This window comes from Silene latifolia, chromosome X (assembly GCF_048544455.1).
Source record: "Silene latifolia isolate original U9 population chromosome X, ASM4854445v1, whole genome shotgun sequence".
In the NCBI taxonomy this organism is placed as follows: Eukaryota; Viridiplantae; Streptophyta; class Magnoliopsida; order Caryophyllales; family Caryophyllaceae; genus Silene; species Silene latifolia.
In genome coordinates, this window is record NC_133537.1 from 233,924,197 (window position 1) to 233,944,654 (window position 20,458).

The 20,458-nt window shown below is 36.0% G+C and overlaps 1 non-coding gene across 1 annotated transcript; it reads right to left on the reverse strand.

The window, feature by feature from the left end:
* Positions 1-531: 531 nt before the first annotated feature.
* Positions 532-638, reverse strand: LOC141625038 (small nucleolar RNA R71). Its single transcript, XR_012534837.1, has one exon. It is a non-coding gene; the product is annotated as a small nucleolar RNA R71 (small nucleolar RNA).
* Between the last annotated feature and the right edge of the window lie 19,820 nt (positions 639-20,458).

Consider the following 20,458-nt stretch of genomic DNA (forward strand, 5'->3'; position numbering starts at 1 on the left):
ATTGAAAGAACTTTGACCAACAATAGAAGGCTTGCTAGAAATACTTTGAGAGGTATTGGTGAGATTTTGTACATCCAACCAAATAATATTGAGTTCAACCCTTTTGCAAGAGAAGGAGTGGATAACATAACACATAACCAACCACAAAATCCACCCACAATGCCTAAATTTTCATCACATTCCATACCAACCGAGGAGAACCTACCAAATGGTACTCCCACACCACAACATTTGACCGATAATTTCATTGCAAAATCCGCATTTATACAATTAGTTGAGAGAAGTCAATTTGGGAGGATGCCTAGTGAAGACCCTCATTCTCATATGGAGACTTTTTGTGACTATTGTGATGCGATTTCTTAAACCGGAGTTACTCAAGACCAAATTCGATGGGTCTTATTTCTTTTTTCTTTGATTGGTTCCGCGAAACAATGGTTAACGAGCCTTGATAAGGATACTCTTGGTATTGACTCTTGGAAGAAATTGGCACTTGCTTTCTACAAGAAATTTTATCCTCCGGAAAAGACTAACATGTTGAGAGCCCAAATCACCGGGTTCAAACAAAGGGATGAGGAATATTTGTATGAAGCATGAGAGAGATTCAAGGATACTTGCCGATCTTGTCTACATCATGGACTTAGCGAGTGGTTCCTTGTACAACAATTTTGGAATGGTCTATATGAAGACTCCCGAAACATTCTCAATATTGGATCAAACGGTATGCTTACCGAAGTTGACGATAATCAAACATGGAACAAGATTGAGGAAATGGCGGTCCATAACTCACAATATAATAGACCTCGTAAGGCTACTAGAGGAGGAAAGCATGAAGTTGACTCTATTACTCAATTGGGTGCTCAACTTAGTGCTCAGATTGATACCATTAATTTGAAGTTTGAAAAGGTTATGACTAAGCTTGAAGAAGCCTCCAAATCGCCTAAGCAACATGTTAATGCCATGGTGGCATCTTCATCAATTCCAAGAGGAGTATGTGAGAGTTGTGGAACTTTGGGACATGACCAAAGTGAATGTAGGAGAACACGTGAACAAGTGAATGCTTTCCAAGCATACAAGAGTGGTACCCCTTATTCCAACTATTACAATGAAAACACCAAAGTCCATCCCAACCTCTCATACAAAAGCCAAAACGTTCAAAACCCTCAAACAACATACACCAATGAGAAACCAAGCTCAAAGACCCTTTTACAATCAAAACCAAAGTTATCAAAACCAAACTCCATACAATCAAACAAATGACCAAGGTTTTTATGTTCAAAAAGCGGTCCTCCAAATGCAAAAGAACCAACATCAATTTTTCACTCAAATGCAAAAGGATAGCCAAGCAAAAGACATCACCATTAAGAACATACTAGCTCACACAAAGATGTTGGGGACACAAATGTCTCAATTGGCATCTTCAAGTTCACAAAGACCAAAGGGGCAATTACCACCTCAAGGTAATCCCCCAAGACAAGAATCAGTGAGTGCCATCCATTTGAGGAGTGGTACAAGGTATGAAGGGCCGAAGAGGCCCGTTGATGAAGATGTTGTGGATGCTAGTGACAAGGAAAGAGTTGTTGAAAACTCTTAAGAAGAAGAACCCACCATTCAAGGAGTTTCAAAGGAGAATGAAGAGAAGGCTAAAGCGAAAGAGCCTATTGTGATTCGATTTCCATTTCCAAGTCGTCAAGCTAAGCCTAAGTTTGATGAACAACTTGGGAAGTTTATGGAGATTGTCAAGAACTTAGAAGTCTCAATTCCATTTACAGACTTAATCAGTCACGTTCCGACCTATGCGAAATATATGAAAGATATTCTTACAAAGAAGAAATCCATCCGGAAAGTTGAGACTATTGCTTTCACTAAGGTGAGTAGTGTCATCCTAAAAGGAAGTTCACCCCCAAAACTAAAGGATCCGGGAAGCTTCTCAATTCTATGTACCATTGGCGACACCACGATCAACAAAGCTCTATGTGACCTTGGGGCTAGTGTGACGGTCATGCCATATTCGGTGTGCAAGAGGCTAGGAATGGGAGAGCTTAAGTGCACTAACACTACAACAAATTGTCACTTGCACCACGAATTATGCCACGAGAATTTATAATTTGTGGATAAATTCTGCTTAGCCACGGGAATAACTTATTCATTATTTTGGAAAACAAAATTATGTCACGGGATAACTTTTCCCGTGGCAAAAAGTCACTCGCGCCACGAATTAGGCTACACCCGTGGCAAAAAATCATTTTAGCCACGAGCTATGTCACACCCGTGGCGAAGTTTTATTTAGCCACGAAATATCCCGTGGCAAAAATATTTTTTAGCCACAAACAAACAAACACCCGTGGCGAGTATCTTTTCCGGCTTAAATTAAGATATTTTCATGTTAAGGCAAACCTAAAAATTGCTTGATTATAAAAAATACAAAATCTGAATTAAATTTAATCAAATATAAATAATATGAAAATAAATTTAAATATAAAATTTTGGAAACACTTTGATTAATTTAATTAGTATTTTTTATTGTTTTATTTACTTTAATAAGAAATTTTAAAATTTTATAAACTTATATGTAAGTAAAGAAAAGTTTATCGTCTAAATGTTTTGATTTTTTTTTTACAAATCATAATTATGTTTTGTAGGTTTTTAAGAACATTTATAGTTTAAGAAATTCGTTTTAATATATAATTTTGTTTAATAAAGTCGTGAATTTCTTTTAATTTCTTTTACTTTTTAAAATAAAACTTTATAATCTTGAATAAAATTCTTAAATGATCGTACCACATTTAAAGACATAGCATATCAAATTAAATAAATAAGTTATTTACCATATATCTTAGAGAAATATAAAATTAATATATCGTCAAACCGTTTCATTCAAAATTTGATTTACAACTTTATTTGTAAGATATTTATAGAAAAATTTGAGTTTTATATAAAATTTAACTTGTTGAAAAAAAATTTGAGAATTTTTTTTAGGGGTGAAAAAGAAACAAAAATTAGATTAAAAAATTGATTAAATCAAATAAATGCTCTAAAAAATGGAAGTAAAAAAAATGATCTCCCACAAATCAATTAAAAAAAATATATTGGAAAAATTATCAATATAAAAATTCAATATGGTGAATTTTTTTCATTCAAAATGAGCGCATAACAGGGAAAATATAGAAATTATAATAATTTAATTTCACAAGTGCAAATAATGTGAAAGTTTTGAGAAAAGAAACGATAAATTATAACAATGAGAAATCAGTTTAGGAAAATAAGCGATTCTATTGTACGACGGTCTTTTTCGTGTTTTTTGGGTAAAAAGTGACTACTTTTTGGTTAATAGTGACCACTTTGGGGGAAAATAGACCATTAGTTATAAGAAGCGGTCATTATTTTACAAAAAAAAATGGTCACATTTTTCATATCGCAGGTACGACGGTCATACTAAAGAATTTGTATAGAAAAATATACGAAAAAATGAGTACACGAGAAATAAAAATAAGAATGTTGATAAACTAAAGAAATAGAAAAAATGTTATGAAAACAGGATTATGTTTACTTTTTGGAGAAAACGGTTTTGCTAACTTTAGCAAAAAAAATGACGTCAAAATTATAGTCGGGAGGTTAACATCAAAAATTTGATTGTTTTGGCCAAAATAATGTTTTTCTCGCAAAAATTTGTAAATCATGTAACATTTTTGTAATTAAATAGTATTATAGGTAAATTTTGAAAGAAAAAAAATAAACTTAAAAGGATTCAAAGCGCTAATTATATCAACAAAGTTAACTTTCAATTTCGGTAGCACATCAAAAGAACTCTATTGTTAAGCGTGCTTAGGTGAGAGTAATGGTGGGATGGGTGACCTCCTGGGAAGCCTCTCCGATACGCACGGATGCATGATTGGTGAAAACATGTTTACGTTCAAATGAATCAAGTTAACTAGCGAAACAAGTACTTAGATTGTCACGGTTCCATATATGATAAAATATCCATTGTGAAAAAAAAAACAAATTATTTTACATTTTGTTTATTTAATTTCCATATATATTGTTTGCCACGGGAATTATTTTAGCCACGGGAATTTTTTTTGGCCACGGGAGTTATTAGCCACGAGAGAATACGTGGCCAAAAATTCAATAATAGCCACGTTCTTGTTTTTCCCGTGGCTATCTCTTTGCCACGGCCACTTGCGTCACGGTAGGTATTCCCGTGGCAAAAATGATTTAGCCACGGAAATTTAGCACTTGCGCCACGAATTTAGCCGTGGCTCAAGTGCTCATTTGTAGTAGTATAATATCACGCTTCAAATGATGGATCGATCAACGAAGACACCTTTAGGGGTATGGGAAGATGTGCCAGTAAGAATTGGCAAGTTCTTCATCCCGGTGGACTTTGTTATTGTTGATATGGAGGAACACTCCAACATTCCTATCATTTTAGGAAGACCTTTCTTACACACCGCGGGAGCGTTGATTGATGTGAAACATGGAGAGCTCACACTTGAAGTAGGAGATGAAACAATCACTTTTAATCTTGACAAGACAATGAGGGCTCCCCGATTACATGAGCCGTGTTTCATGGTTGATAATTATAGCCGAGAAAGTGATAGGAAGAAGTTGGCATCTCAATGCAAAGAACAAGCTATGGGTAAAGAATCACCACCCACATGGGAGAAGAAAATGGGTAACCTCCTAGATGCTCCATCCAAGGAACAAGAATATTTCAACAAGAATGAGAGCTTCAATAGCTGTAATACCCGGTATTTTAATATGATATTATATTAGGCCGAGTTACCAGCTGGGTCGTGTAGTGTATTTGTGACTCGGGTAATTATGTGACTCGGGTTTTAATTAATCTAACTAGGCTAGGCCCGTATCGTCTTAATAGCACCTATCCTATATGTATAACCCATCTAACCAAACCCTAATCTCCCTATCACCATATTCATTTTTAACCATGAGAAAAGAGAGAAAAGAGAGAAGAGGGAGCCGTGTGTGAAGGGAGCCACGTGAGGCATCATGAGGGCGATTTCTCAGCCTATTCTCATCCTATTTCGTAAGTAGACTATCCTATTACCTCTTTATTCAATTATTAGCATAATTATAGTAGTATTGGGATAATTTTCGTAACCCTAGAATTGGTTTGGGGGTTTTTGATTATAAGTTGTATGAGATAAATGAATGGAATAGTTACATCAATTTACAGATTCGTTGGTCTGTGTTATTTGAATGTTTTACCTGTCTTAAATTCGTGGGATGCAAAAAGTTAAAGAAGAGACTCATGTTTATTCCAAGCCTAGTTTATGCCTGTGAAAATTGGTAGCATTTCACCATGTGGTTTTTCCTGAAGAAATTATTTGTGAACGTCTATCTAAAAAGTCCGCGAATCAGTAGAGGCTGAAAGATTACTTCTAAAACATAATTTAGATATTGAATTGGTGTTGGGTCTTTTTCATATATTTAATTTAAAGAGTTTATATGAGTTAGGCATTGGTTTTACTTAGAAATCATTTGTCAAACTCGTTTTATGAATCAATACTTTTTATGGGACGGTTTCTGTCAGTTTTTGGAAATCAGTCTGAAAACTCTTGATAAGTTTGGAATTTGAGAAAAACACGTTAGATATACTTTGTAGCTAAGACTCATGGGGTTCCAATCCAATTGGCCTTGTATCAAGTTGAGTTTTCTGAAATTAGTTATGTATTTTATTCCGAGTCTGTCATGTGCTGGAAAATCAGGAAAAATCGTGTTTGTTCTTTAAGTTGATATTCCTATTAAGTTATGATGAGTCTAGGTTATGTGCATGATTATTTGATTGTGTAGGTGGTAATTATACATAATTTTGTTATGTAGGTGACGGATATGTGAAGGATCATAATTGATTGCTTGTGTGTTTGGATTGCGAAAAGGTAGGGAAATACACTTGACTTATTATCGTTGTTGTTGAATTGTGTTGACTTGATTCATGGTTGTTGATTTACGTTATGATTCATATACGGGAAGGTGATTGACTGAATTGATCGTATTGAGTATGATATCACAACATCGGGTAACCGGCATGATTTTATGATTTATCAGTTCAATGATATATATATATATTGTGTTGCATTAATTTCGTTTGAGCATTCATATGCATTGGAGATGGAGGATGTTGGGGTGATGTGGTGTGGTGATGATGATGTTGTGATAAGGCCCAGGCGGGTTCTCGCAGACTTGCCCTGGTGTCCTCGATTCTGCGAGTGAAATGGGCGGACTACGGTCGATATATATAGTCTACCGGGGATCGGTATGGCTGGGCGTTCCGGGTTATGAGTTATGAGACTGGTTATGAGATATGAGTCGAGATGGAGATGGAGGTGACGGAGGAGCATGCATATCATATTTTTTTGTTGTTTCATTGTTTTCCCTACTCAACCTCGTGGTTGACCCTGTGTATTCGCGAACACCTGTGATGACCCAAATATTGGCGAGCAGACTTGACAGGTTTAAGAGATAGAACGGGAGCTTGGTGGGCGTGAGACACTGGATCAGAAGACTTAGTAGCTAGATCATCATCTAGAAGACTTCCACTTTTTTTTTGTTAGTTTTTTGTAATTTGACGTAAAAGAGGTTTTGTAATAATTAAGTTAAAGTAATTATATAATTTTGCCTTGGAGTTTAATTTGTTATTCACTACCTCGGGAAACCGAGATGGTAACAGTCCGGTTTATTAGGGAATATCTTGCTAAAGGCTCCTTCATAAACCGGGGTGTTACAATAGCTCACCACCACTCATGACAAGTATATAAGAAGGCCTCATTGGCCATAATGACAAGAAGAAAGAGGAGTTGTTCTCATCAACTCGTGATATTATTGGGGAATAAGTAGATGAAGTATGCGGTCTTTGGGATGATGAGTTTGAAGGGATATTCAATCCCTATATCGGTAATGCTATGACCCAAGACCACCATGAAGAACAACAAGTGCAAAGGTCTATTGAAGATCTTTATCATAACAATGAACAAGCTTTCGACTACTTCTTCAAGGTGTTGAGCAACATCAACAACACCTTGAACATGCCCCCTTGACCTCTCATTAATGGATGAGAGTTTGGTGGAGTCCTCCCTAAACCACCATTTGTAAATATTCTAACCCCTTAACTTGCATTTTACTTATTGTATTGCATTTTTGTCAATATTGGATTTATATTCTTATGCCTTGATCAAGATTTTCATCATTTTGAGAGAAAGTGAGGGAAGGACTTATGTGATTATTAATGTGTAGTGTTTTGACATAGTGTGGGGATAGCAAATTGCCTAGGCTATCCAAGCCTTCGTAGTGGCTCCGCAATGAAGACCAAATGAATGAAGAGTAAATGACACGGGTTATGAAATACCCACGGATAGACCTGAATTCGTGTGGTAAAGGGAGAATCCGAGCGTCCCAAAGGGAATCCGCTCGTCCTGAAGATAATCCGAGCGTCCTGGGTAGGATGCGCTCGTCCTGAGATAGCTGGAAAAAGAAGTTTTTGCTCTGACTGATAATCCGAGCGTCCCACTTGAGAATCCGCTCGTCTAAGTCATGACGCTCGTCCTACAGAGAATCCGCTCGTCCTACAGCTGGTAAAAATTGGGATTTCTCCCTGACAAGGAATCCGAGCGTCCCGAGAGCAATCTGCTCGTCCTCCTTCAAAAAGACACTCGTCTTCCTCAGAAGACGCTCGTCCCAGCACGTCTTTTTCCTGAAGCCAACTGCAGTAGAATCCGAGCATCCCGACCCTAGTCCGCTCGTCTCCCCTCTGATTTTCAAATATAACGGGATTAAAACCCCAACTTTCCAAATTCATTTACTCATTCACAACATAAACACAACTCCAAACCCTCAAAACCCTCATTCTCTCTATCAACCAACATCAAATTTCTCAACCAAAATCACTCAAATTAAATCCAAACTTCCTCAAAACTCAAATAAATCACTCCTTTACCAACAACAAGTGATTAAAACACCAACATCTTCCAAGTTTGATTCGACTTTTAGGATACAAGGCAAAATTCAACTATCCTAAATCCATTTGGGTCTTATTAGAATTTGAAGAAATCAAGCTTATCTTTGGTGTTACTACACAAAGGAGAAGATGGCAAGAACAAAAGGTGGAAGCAAGGCACCCTCAAAGAAGAACCTTTCCAAAAGGCAACAAGCTCTTCAAGCTATTCAAGCATCTAAGGCATTGGTGGTTCAAAATGCAAGGTTCGAAATTCAAGAGTCTATTCCTCCTATGGAAGCTACTACTTCTACTCCGGTTGTTGAACAACTAGATGATTATCCGGAAGTAATTTTCACTTCCGACTCTCTGGTCGGTACCTCTTGTGAGGGTTTAGTTTTCGGTACTTGTCGTTAGGAGCACCTAGACCAAAACACAATTTATAACTCCACAAACAACTCTACAATTAGTAAAGAGGCAAGTAAAGGTCGGATCCCAAGGAACGGGAATTGAGATGAGATTTACAATTGCAACTAGTAGTGTCTAAGAGTGTCACAATTTGGGGTTTGAAGTAGAAGATCACTAAACTAAATAGCAATAAAAGTAAACAAGCAAGATAATTAAAAAGGGATGTAAACAATTGATAAAAGGCACTAGGGTGTCATGGGGTCATAGGGGATTCATGGGAATTGATCATACACACATATTCTCAAATTATAAGCAAGCAATTATTGTTGTGATGGATCGAGTTGGTTTATATCTTACAATCCTAAGAAAGTTTGGGTCCCGGAGCCAAATCGATTAGATTGTACAACACATACAAGTCGACTTAATCTTCCCTACTCAACTATATGCATGATCTAATGAGACTCGAGTTGGTTTATGTCTTACAAGTCTCATTGAAAAGATAGGTGATGGGTAAAAAATGCAAGGATTCATAGGATCGCATTTCATCAAACATAACATGTGCATAAGTTGAGATCACAACAAGCAAGCAAATAAACTATGAAAACATATTAATTTAAGCATGAATCTGAAGGAAATGTAGATCTATATACATACTAACATACTCATATATGTTAAAATTAATTTGTCATAAAATTAAACATGGATTTTATGCATGCAAACAAATAAATAAAATAGAGGAAAAATCATGTTCTTACAATGGAAGTGTCGGTTTTATGGGCACAAAAGAAATCTCCTTTTCTTTTGTTCTTGAGCTTTCCTTTAATGGAAGAAACAAGATCCAAGTGTAGGATCTCTCCTTAGGAATAATACCCAAAGCTAACTCTTAATCTAATTAATATTATATGAACTAGTACAATATTAATCTTGTGAAAAATTGAACCAAAAATTGTTTGGTTTTGGCTCCTAAAACCGGGTAGGAGAAGAGGAGAGCAAGAGTGTTATTTTTATCTCTCTAAAAATAATTTTTATCAAGTGAATGAATAATAATAATCACCCACACATTCATATGGTGAATGATAACTAAAATAAGCAAAAGAACCCTTGTTCTTTTCAATGGAAAACCGGGTAGGGTGGAGGATAAAGGGCCAATGCATGCACAATTTGTTCTTTACAATAATGTGTAGGGTGCATGGCTAGAATTAGGTTAATCATCATTATGCTTACCACTAATTTAAACAAACACAATATTTGTTTAAACCACCTCCCATTTTCGGCACATATGATAATATGGGATCCATATTATTTTTGTCAAATGTCAATATGTCACATGTCATATGTGACATAAATTTGTTTTGTATTTTTAACATATTAAAAATCAACGTATTAATAAAAATACGTCATATACAAAAATCAACTTAGTAATTCATAATTACCTGTGCCAAAATATTTTACCAATTTATAAATCATATTTATAATAATTCATTCAAATCCAATTGTTTCTTTAAACAATAATTTCATCCGAGTAATGATACAATTCGATTACTCAGACCATATCTCATTTAATCACATTTCAATGTGATACGTAAATTTTACTTCCAAAATCGTCCGTCAATTTTTCAAGTAATTTAATTAACTCGTAACATTATACGATTAATTAAATGATCAATTAAGAGTGTTGCCCTATAGGTATGACCTAGGGGTCAATCGATCACCACCGTCAAATCGCGACGAAGAATGTCAAACTCTAGTCATCCAATCATTACCGATATATGTTGACCAGTTGACAGTAAAAATACTTCCCAATTGTATTCTATAAAATGAGATTTAATAATGATTTTAAATCATGTGATCGCACCATTGTTGAGGACACATTTCCCAACAATCTCCCACTTGTCCTCGACAAGTGTGCGTCACCAATTCTCTTGTCCTATTACTATCTCCCACTCAATGCAAGGTGTCTTTCAGGTCGTACTTGCAAGTGATCATATCGAGAGTGGTTTCCTCGATCCGAGAATAACCGATTGACCGGACTTATCTATCATAGATACTTTCCGAGCGTGGCCACGCATTTCCGCTTATTACTCCTCGAGTGGCCCCGAGATATTGTTATAACCCCGACTAGGGGTGGACAATTCCTATCGCACTCATTCCCTTCGACTAGCCACAACCATCATAACCCAAAATATGCCCATTTGACCCCATTTACGAAGGTCGTAGTAACAAAAATCAAAGTTAATCTGAAACTGTGCCATCTTAGGCGAATTGTCTTTAGTCAAAAGAATCAACTCATTTGAATACTATAGTAGCTCTCGCCACGACCAGGCTATATAAATTTGCCAGAACTCTATAAGCGGTCATAAGGCACGACAAAATGTTCCTAATAATCTGCCTATGTGATCGACTAGTCATCTCACATGACTCTATGGCACTTGAACTTGCCATCAATCGCCTCACACTCTAGTCACTTCGAGACGTCACCTCATACAAGTGACTATGGGCAAATACTATGTTAATCCGTGTTCACTTTAACGGGGTTCAATTTGTCTCTACAACCCGTTTGGATGTAACAATGTATAAATTAAAGATAAAAGACAAATGTGATTATGAACATGAACAAAAACAACACTTTTATTTCATTTCAAAATCTAACAAAAACTTGCTACACGTTTAAGTCCCATGGACGTAACATGTCCATCATGCTTAGCCTGCGATAAAGGCTTGGTGAGCGGATCGGCTATGTTGTCATCCGTCCCAACCTTACAAATCGCAATTTCCTTTCTTTCAATGAAATCTCTTATTACATGATATTTTCTAAGTACATGTCTAGATCTATTACTAGACTTCGGCTCCTTAGCTTGGAAGATCGTCCCACTATTATCACAATAGAGAGTGATGGGATCATTGGCGGTAGGTACTACTTTTAGACCTTCCGTGAATTGCTCGATCCAAACAAACTTCCTTAGCGAGCTTCGATGCTTTGCAATGTACTCACCTCCGTTGTAGAATCCGCGATTCTGACTTCCTTGAAGCTTCTCCACTACGGCACCACCATTGAGCATAAACACGAAATCAGCTTGTGATTTCAAGTCATCTCTATCTGTTTGAAAACTTGAGTCCGTGTATCCATTGACACGCAACTCAGTGTCTCCTCCAAACACAAGGATAAAATCCTTAGTTCTTCTCAAGTACTTAAGGATGTTCTTGACTGCAATCCAATGACTCTCACCTGGATTTCCTTGATATCTACTCGTCATGCTCAAGGCATACGAGACATCAGGACGTGTGCATATCATGGCATACATGATTGATCCAACAGCGGAAGCATAAGGGATCAACTTCATGCGTTCAACATCATGGGGTTCGGAGGGACATTGAGTCTTGCTCAATATCGTCCCGGTTACCATAGGTACCAAACCCCTTTTGGATTTGTCCATGCTGAACCGTCGAAGAATCTTATCAACATAAGACTCTTGACTTAGTGCCAATATCCTCTTGGATCTATCTCTATAGATCCGGACACCTAATATGCGTTGTGCCTCTCCTAAATCCTTCATTTGGAAGTGGTTACCTAACCACTTCTTAACATAAGACAACATTGGAATATCATTTCCAATGAGTAGTATGTCATCGACATACAAGATTAGGAACACAACATTGCTCCCACTGAATTTCAAGTATAAACATGGTTCCTCAACACTTCGAGTGAAACCATTTTCCTTTATAACATGATTGAATCGATGATTCCAACTTCTAGATGCTTGCTTAAGACCATAAATAGATCTCTTAAGCTTGCACACTTTGTTAGGATTTTTAGAATCAACAAAACCTTCGGGTTGTATCATGTACACCTCCTCTTCTAAATGCCCATTTAGAAAAGCGGTTTTGACATCCATTTGCCATATTTCATAGTCATGAAATGCGGCAATCGCTAACAAAATCCGTATGGATCTTAGCATGGCTACGGGGGCGAAGGTCTCATCATAATGGAGACCTTGGACTTGGGTAAATCCTTTTGCCACTAGCCTAGCTTTTTAGACATCGTCATGTCCTTCTATGCCATTCTTGACCTTGAATATCCATTTGCATTAGATGGGTCTTGCCCCTTTAGGCAAATCTACCAAGTCCCAAACTTGGTTTTCATGCATAGAATCCATTTCGGACTTCATGGCTTCAAGCCATAAGGAGGAATTTGGACTAGAGATTGCGGCCTTGTAGGTGGCGGGCTCATCACTTTCCATAAGCAATACATCGAGTGTTCCGTCTTCCTCGATAAGTCCCACATATCGATCGGGATGGCGAATTACTCGGCCCATCCTTCTTAGTGGAGGAGGTACAACCGCGTTAGACGACGAAGGAACATCTTCTTGCGTCTCTACCTCGGTTTGTGGCTCTTGAACTTCGTCAAGTTCAAAATTTCTCCCACTCTGTCTCTTAGAAATAAATTGTCTTTCTAAGAAGACAGCCTCGCAAGACACAAACACTTTGTTATCTTGAGGTTTTTAGAAGTAATAACCTCGTGAGGTTAAGGGGTAACCTACAAAGATGCACTTTTCGGATCTTGGGGCAAGCTTGTTGTCGTTCTTAGACTTGACGTAAGCATCACATCCCCAAATCTTCATATAGGATATATTGGGAATCCTTCCCGTCCACATCTCACATGGAGTTTTCTCGGTGGATTTAATGGGACTATTATTCAAAGATCTAATTGCGGTTTGAATCGCAAATCCCCAAAACGAGTTCGGTAACTCGGTTTGACTCATCATCGATCGAACCATATCAAGTAGGGTTCGATTCCTCCTTTCGGCAACACCATTAAGTTGTGGTGTTCCGGGTGGAGTAAGTTGTGATATAATACCACGACCTTTCAAGTGTGAATCAAATTCAAGGCTAAGGTATTCTCCACCACGATCAGATCGTAGTACCTTAATCCTTTTGTTCAATTGGTTCTCTACTTCGTTTTGAAATTCCTTGAATTTCTCAAACGCTTCACTCTTGTGTTTCATTAAATAGATATACCCATATCTACTTAAGTCATCGGTGAAGGTTATAAAGTAGTCATAATTACCACGAGCGGTGATACTCATTGGTCCGCATACATCGGTGTGTATGAGTCCTAATAGCTCACTAGCTCGTGTCCCTTTACCACTAAAAGGATTACGAGTCATTTTGCCAAGTAGGCAATATTCGCATGTACCAAATGATTGATAATTAAATGGTGTAATCAAAATAGTTGAAATTAATCTTTTGATGCGATTCTCGTTTATGTGACCTAATCGACAATGCCAAATGAACGCTTTACTTGGGTCACTTGTTTTGAGTTTCTTTGATTGAATGTTATAAATATCATTCGTCGGATTTGAGGTCTCTAAAATGTAAATGCCATTAATGGAAGAAGCTTGGCCAATAACCAAATCATTCCTAGAAATAGTACAACGATTGTTCTTAATGACAAAACAAAAACCGTCCATGTCTAGCATGGCGATTGAAATAATGTTTTTAGAGAGCGTAGGCACATAAAAACAATTATGCAAATACAACTCAAATCCATTAGGCAAAGCTAAAACATAAGTTCCCTTGGATTCGGCCGCTACCCGAGCTCCATTTCCAAGGCGTAGATCCACATCTCCCTTGCTAAGCCTCTCCACATCTCTTAAACCCTGTAAATGATTACAAAGGTGAGAACCACAACCGGTATCTAGTACCCATGTCGTAGTGGAAGTATAATTTATATCAATAACATAAATTTCTTTAGGAATTGTACCTTTTGGAGTAATGAGTCCTTCCCTTATATTTCGCAAATATACGGGACAATTCCTAAGACAATGTCCCATGCCATAGCAATAATGGCACTCATCATTAACTTGCTTGAAGTTTTTTTGATTTTCTTTCCCTTCTTCTTGAACCTCTTGCCCTTTGAAGCAAGAACATGATTGCTAGAGCTCCCACTAGCTTTGGCATCTTTATCTTCCAGAGACAAAGACCCTATAGATTGCATGAGGTAGTCTTCCTGAGACGGACTCACACGAGGTCTAGTAGTAGTGGGTGGTTTAGAAGAGGTGATGAAGTTAAGGTTTCCATCCGAACCTATCCCGAAATGAAGTTCTCTAGTGGTGTCGAAATCATTGTTGGAGCAAATGTCGTCAAGAACATTGTGGTATGATTCAATAGCTATTGGTGCGGTAGCGTTTGATGGATTCATTGTAATGCACTACAAATATGGAGGAAAGGAAATATTAACATTTTGTCTTTTTAAATCATACTTGTAATTAATCAACAAGATATGAACATTTATATAGTGACCTCTACCCAACTATAATAAATGATTCCAAGACCCAAATTCATATTAACTTGGGCACGGTGTGGCCGATGAAACCCTCATCAATATAACTCGGTGGATTAACGTTTTAATCGATTCTACTTTTAGAACTCTTGGTCGATAATATTACATTAACATTTATCTATAGCCCAAAACACATTCAACAAGGGGACGGTGTGGCCGATAAAACCCTTATCGAAAAACTTTTGTTGAGTTCAATCCAAATTTCGAATAAATGTGTCCATGATCCAAACCCACATTAACTTGGGCACGGTGTGGCCGATGAAACCTTCATCAACATGAATTCGGTGGATAGACATTTCACACCCACTTCCCCTACGTAACAAGGTTTGTACCCCGGTGTGGCCGAGTGCACTCCCTCACGAAATAGATTTTCATGGTTTATACTATTTGGTAAGGCTATGTCTCAATTGATTGTTTTAGCGAGAGGTCATGTCAATTTATTATCTATCACGTTTTAAGTGAACTAAAGCGGTGAACTACGATAATTTTAATTGACACGGTCGATAAACTCGATAAAAAGAAGATGCATGTTTTAGTTATGGCGATTTAGCGATGCATGCGACATATAAATAAAATGCAAGCAAAAAATAAATCCTAGTATGGTCTTCCTAAAATAGAAAAACTATTTAACTATTACATATTCGGAAACCAACTCCATTGGTCCCTTGAACTTCGGTTGTGGCACGCATCTCGAGGTAACACCGTCTTTATGTATCGCCATTCTTGAAGAAATCCGTCTTTGGGAACTCCGGAATGAATAAAATTACATAATAAATTACATAATTTCCTATTATACATTTGTAACTAAAATAAAATAAATCTATTAAATTACATAACGGTGATACGAGATCACAATAAAAATTACAACCGAATCGATATTCCCATACATTTCGGGAAATACCAATTAAAATCTAAGGCCATACTAAGTAAAATTACATAATTCAAAATTACATAAATAAAAATTATGACAATCATAAAAAAATGCAGCATTATAATATGTATGATCATGCCCAATTTTATGCTAAATTGCCTTTAATTAGCCAATATCATATATTACTCGGTTTTTACGGATTTGCGTGATTTCAATATTTTTATAATCACAAAAATACATAAACTCACATTTATGCATAAGTTAATTACCCTAACCTCTTAGGACTCAAAATTTAGTCTTCACTAATAATTTGACCATAATTAACCCATATTTTATAAAATTGTTCATAAATAGACCAAAAATTACAAAAATAAGCTATAAACTTCAAATAAATCACAAAATTTCAAATAAATTCAAAATTTGAAATTTAAACTTATGAACATTCTGGAAAAATACCATGACACACATAATGTTCAAAATCTTAGGTTAAAAATTTCGAAATTTTTCCGGAAAAACAATGTTGCGGTTTATCGATTTTTAATAAAATAATCATAAAAACATGGAAAAATTATATTCATTAACTTTTCAATTTTAGATCTGAAAAAAGGTAATAAAAGGCAACATTAGACGTTTTCCCTAAGTCATAGATTATGTTTTATTAATTTTTCACTAATAATGTCACTATTTTTGCTATTTTTCTTCAAAAATCCATAAATCATGCAAAAAGACTTATTTATAGCCAATTATTTTACACACATCTTGTAAAATTGCTTGTGACAACATATTAATTTTCTATGACCAGATTCGAAATTTAACTCATATTAACCTATTTTTCACCTAAATCCGAATTTAATAATGAAAAATCCATTTTTCGAGCATAACAAGTCCAAAAATTATGAAAATATACAGGTTATCTCAAAATAATATATGTGACAACATATCCAAAAATCAATGGAAAATTCGAAGTATAGCTAATTTTAGACCAAAAATAACATTTTTACTCATAAAATCATATTTAAATGCCATTATTGTAATATATGAACAATAAAAATCCGTAAAATTAACCAAAATACCCTAAAACATTTTAGGACAAGAAATATTAACATGCATGGATTAATTTCGTGATATCTCATAATAACACAAATTTTACAAGTTTTATATGTTATTCTTATAACTCGGAAAAACTTTTAACCGATTTGCATGCAAACAACCATGGCTCTTGATACCGATTGAAGGAAATGTAGATCTATATACATACTAACATACTCATATATGTTAAAATTAATTTGTCATAAAATTAAACATGGATTTTATGCATGCAAACAAATAAATAAAATAGAGGAAAAATCATGTTCTTACAATGGAAGTGTCGGTTTTATGGGCACAAAAGAAATCTCCTTTTCTTTTATTCTTGAGCTTTCCTTTAATGGAAGAAACAAGATCCAAGTGTAGGATCTCTCCTTAGGAATAATACCCAAAGCTAACTCTTAATCTAATTAATATTATATGAGCTGGTACAATATTAATCTTGTGAAAAATTGAACCAAAAATTGTTTGGTTTTGGCTCCTAAAACCGGGTAGGAGAAGAGGAGAGGAAGAGTGTTATTTTTATCTCTCTAAAAATAATTTTTATCAAGTGAATGAATAATAATAATCACCCACACATTCATATGGTGAATGATAATTAAAATAAGCAAAAGAACCCTTGTTCTTTTCAATGGAAAACCGGGTAGGGTGGAGGATAAAGGGCCAATGCATGCACAATTTGTTCTTTACAATAATGTGTAGGGTGCATGGCTAGAATTAGGTTAATCATCATTATGCTTACCACTAATTTAAACAAACACAATATTTGTTTAAACCACCTCCCATTTTCGGCACATATGATAATATGGGATCCATATTATTTTTGTCAAATGTCAATATGTCACATGTCATATGTGACATAAATTTGTTATGTATTTTTAACATATTAAAAATCAACGTATTAATAAAAATACGTCATATACAAAAATCAACTTAGTAATTTATAATTACCTGTGCCAAAATATTTTACCAATTTATAAATCATATTTATAATAATTCATTCAAATCCAATTTTTTCTTTAAACAATAATTTCATCCGAGTAATGATACAATTCGATTACTCAGACCATATCTCATTTAATCACATTTCAATGTGATACGTAAATTTTACTTCCAAAATCGTCCGTCAATTTTTCAAGTAATTTAATTAACTCGTAATATTATACGATTAATTAAATGATCAATTAAGAGTGTTGCCCTATAGGTATGACCTAGGGGGTCAACTGATCACCACCGTCGCACGACAGTAATGTCAAACTCTAGTCAGCCAATCATTACCGATATATGTTGACCAATTGACAGTAAAAATACTTCCCAATTGTATTCTATAAAATGAGATTTAATAATGATTTTAAATCATGTGATCGCACCATTGTTGAGGACACATTTCCCAGCAGAATCATCCCCCATGTTGATTTCCCCTAATTACCCATTAACCCTAGCTAAGGAAACTACTCATTATCATGTTGAACATGCTAGCAAGGTTGTCAATCATACTAACAAAGTAAAACATGATGAATAAATGAAGATAATTAACAATAATTAAAAAGGGATTAAGAGAATTATACCTGCTAATGATTCCAATAATAAAGCAAAGAATAATACAAGTACTTGATGATTGATTGGAAGGTTGTCAATCTCCCAATAATAAGCCAAATAATCTTCAATTACCCAAAATGAAAGATGAACAAAAGAGAGATTAAGGAAATGAGATTTGTATTAAGACTTGATTAAAAGTTGATTACAAGATTAAAGAGAGATTTGATTGATATAAACTACACTAGAGATTGCTAAAAAGAACATTATAATCTAAGTAGACTAATGGGGTATTTATAGTGGGGATTAGGTACATAAATTAGGGCTTACTAAGGGCTTAAATGACGATTAAGTCCTTGAGGAATCGCCGGTCTCAAGGGAGACTCCGGTATCCTTTTCGCTGGTCTTAGAAAAATATGCGCATCCTTCATTGAACAAGTAGAAGACGGATTTAGCTGTCACACAATCCGAGCGTCCAAGGCACGGGACGGGCGGATTGTGGGTGTTTTAGACGAGCGGATTCGTGGGGTGGACGGGCGGATTGTGGTGGTTCTGGACGGGCGTCCATCTGAGGAAGACGCTCGGATTGCTCCTCTTGGACGGGCGGATTGTGGGAAATCCGCCCGGATTCTCTTTTAGCTTCTTCCTTTCTTCTTTTCTTCCTTTCTCTTCAAAAAATCCTTGAGGATTTCCTCGGGGATGCAAGGATCTTTTCTCAGCATTGCCCATCTACTATAGTATATACAAAGGCCTTCTAGTCTTATCTTCTCTTTGATGCTTGGTCATTGAATTCAATCAATTTAGCTTCATTTTGCCATGAAAATGCAAGGTTTGCACTCCTTTTCTACCAAGGGATCAAAACCGCAAAGAATATGCAAAACAAAGGACTAAAGATAATAAATGACCCAAATAGGCACTAAAAAGCATGGGAACAAGGCTAATTCGGGGACTAAATATTCTCAAATTATGGTCACATCAAATATCCCCAAACCGAACCTTTGCTCGTCCCGAGTAAAGAGGTGACAAAGACTAGGACCGTTATTTAAACTAACCTAATAGCATAGCCGATATGAGCAATTAGCGGGTCTCACTCCGCCCCTTCAACTGACAACAAGACAACCATGAGGTAGGATGCCTTCTTGCAAGGCAAGGTGGGTCTTGCCAAAATGGCGACACATCCAAACATTAAAGCTCATAAAATCAAGTAATGGATGCATCTGCAAAAGAATAGCCACTTTTCCCATCTAAGTGGCGGAAATTATCTAAAGGGGAAGCAATTCAAGGGTACACACTTCTTCATAGATGCAATTTCTTCAAACTACTAAGCCTAGAAGGATACCAATAAATCACCTCCAAGTTGTGTCAAGCTAGGGTACCTTTGTCCGCAATCGTTAAATGCTTTCGTCAAGAGTAGACTCCCTATGGTGTTAGAAACACCGGAGGATCGCGGAATTCCCCCTCTTGCCTAGACAAGAAGAAGGGTCGTTCCCTCTCTACCATGCACAAAAATGGATACGATGGATAAAGGGATCAATAGATATTTGTGTTTCATTTTGGGAGTTTGCTTTTGTTTTTGTTTTTCCCCCCAGTTTCTTGTGGCATATAACATTTGAGAACACTTTCTTTTGCCATTTCTTTTGATTTTTGGCTTTTCACACTTGACAACTTTCAACTTTTTGCATTACTTTGAAACATTTTCAAAGTCACCCCATATGTAGTGAGGGTGCCTTATATTTGAAGCTTTAAGAGTTCTATTTTTGCTCCTCCTTTCATTTGATGCATTTTGCAAACTTTCTTTCACTTTTAATTTCATTGAACTTAAATCAATTTCTTTTTGTGCCCATTCCCTTTGAGGACAAAAATGTGGTAGAACATGGATGATAGATGCATGGTTTCAAGGGTCACCTTGGAATAAACGGTAGCCAAGGAGTTATCACACCACAAGGTACTCTTGACTAGGCCTTAATCCATGGGTTAAAGGATACTAGCATGACACATCCTAGGGTGTTTTACAAGTATTCTAAAAAGTAAAGTCTTAAGAAGAAAAAGCATCTACTAGGGCCTATATACACTTGTTAAGCTTCCCAAATAGACGGTTTCACAAAATTTTCTAACATGCAAACTATATGCCATGATGCAACTAACACATATACATCCTAATGCAAATGATTCTACCAACTAATATGCCATAAAATTTAAATGCAAGTCCTAAATTCACATTGTTTATACCGCATCAATCAAAATAAAGCCACATAGTCATTAACATAAA